This window comes from Chrysochloris asiatica, unplaced genomic scaffold, assembly GCF_000296735.1.
Source record: "Chrysochloris asiatica unplaced genomic scaffold, ChrAsi1.0 scaffold00028, whole genome shotgun sequence".
Lineage (NCBI taxonomy): Eukaryota > Metazoa > Chordata > Mammalia > Afrosoricida > Chrysochloridae > Chrysochloris > Chrysochloris asiatica.
The window spans coordinates 21,204,605-21,206,298 of NW_006408546.1; positions in this window are offsets into that span (position 1 = coordinate 21,204,605).

Sequence of the window (1,694 nt, forward strand, 5' to 3'; positions counted from 1 at the left end):
GGTGTGCATTATGGCTTGGAGGGCATGTAGTACAGATTGGAGGGCAGTGAGTTGCTGCCTGCAGAGGCCACGATGCCTGTAGTCCTAAGTCTGCCCACCAGTGATGCATCCACCTTGGTTTCGGGGTGCCTCTTTGTCTCCGTCTTTTTGTCTTTCTGTGTATTCTTTTGCTATCCCCACCACCACCAGATATCCCCTCCTGGTGAACCAAACACTCGTGTCAAGGCCGGTCCTAGACAATCTGGATTCTTGATTCTGTTCCATTGATCATTATATCTTTCCTTGTACCAGTACCAAGCTATTTTGACCATTGTAGCCCAGTAATACATTTTGAAGTTGGGGAACGAGAGGTTTCCAACCTTATCTTCTTCTTAAGCTGTTCTTTCCTCTCCTGGGTCTCTTTCTTTTCCATATAAAGTTTGTAATTGTTTTTTCCATCTCTTTGAAGAATGTCAGTGGAATCTCGATTGGGATTTCATTATATGTGTAAATTGCTTTGGGCAGTATTGACATTTTCACAATGTTAAATCTTTCTATCCAGAAGCGTGTTATATTCTTCCATTTTGTAGGTCTTTTGGTTTCTTGTAGTAGTGTTTTTTAGTTTTCTTTGTATAAGTTCTTTGTTTTTCTGGTTACATTTATTCCTAGATATTTCATCCTTTGTGCAGCTATTGTAAATGGTATTGCTTTCCTAATGTCCTTTTCAATGCTGTTGTTTTGGTATAGAGGAATCCAACTGATTTTTGTATGTTGATCTTATATCCTGCCACTTTGCTGAATCTTTAATTGAGGTCTAGTAGCTTTTTTACTGAGTCTTTTGGGTTTTCTATGTATAGGATCATATCGTCTGCAAATATAGAGAGTTTTACTTCCTACTTGCCAATTTGGATGCCTTTAATTTCCCTGTCTTGCCATGTTGCTCTTGCTAAGACTTTCAGCACAACATTGAATAGGAGTGGTGACAAAGGGAATCCTAGTCTGGTTCCTGTTCACAGAGTGAAGGCTTTCAGTTTCTCTTCATTGAAAGTAATGTAGCCTGTTGGTTTTGTATGTATGCTCTTAATTATGTTGAGGAATTTCCCTTCAATTTCCACTTTGTTGTGTGTTTTTATTAGGAATGGATGTTAGATTTGGCAAATACCTTTTCTGCATCAATCGATATGATCATGTGGTTCTTTTCTTTTTTCTTATTTATATGGTGGATATCATTGATCATTTTTCTAATGTTGAACCATCTTTGCATCCCTGATATGAATCCCACTTGGTCATGATGTATTATCTTTTTGATGTGCTGGGTTCTGTTGGCTAGGATATTGTTGAGAATTTTTGCATCTATGTTCATAAGGAATATTGGTCTTTAATTTTCTTTCTTAATGATATCCTTCTCTGGTTTTGGTATGAGGGTTATGCTTACTTCCTAAAATGTATTAGGAAGTTTTCCATCCTCTTCTGTATTCTGGAATAATTTGAGTAGAATTGGTGACAACTCTTCCCTGAATGTTTGGTAGAGCTCACCATTTAGCCACCTGGGCCTGGACTTCTTTTGGTTAGGAGTTTTTGTTTTGTTTTGTTTTAATTTAAGGTTTTTATTGTGGATTGAGTGAAAGTTTACAGGACACATAATCAGTTTCACATTCAACAATTCATATAACTTGTTTCATTACATTGATTATAATCCCCTCCATATACCATCA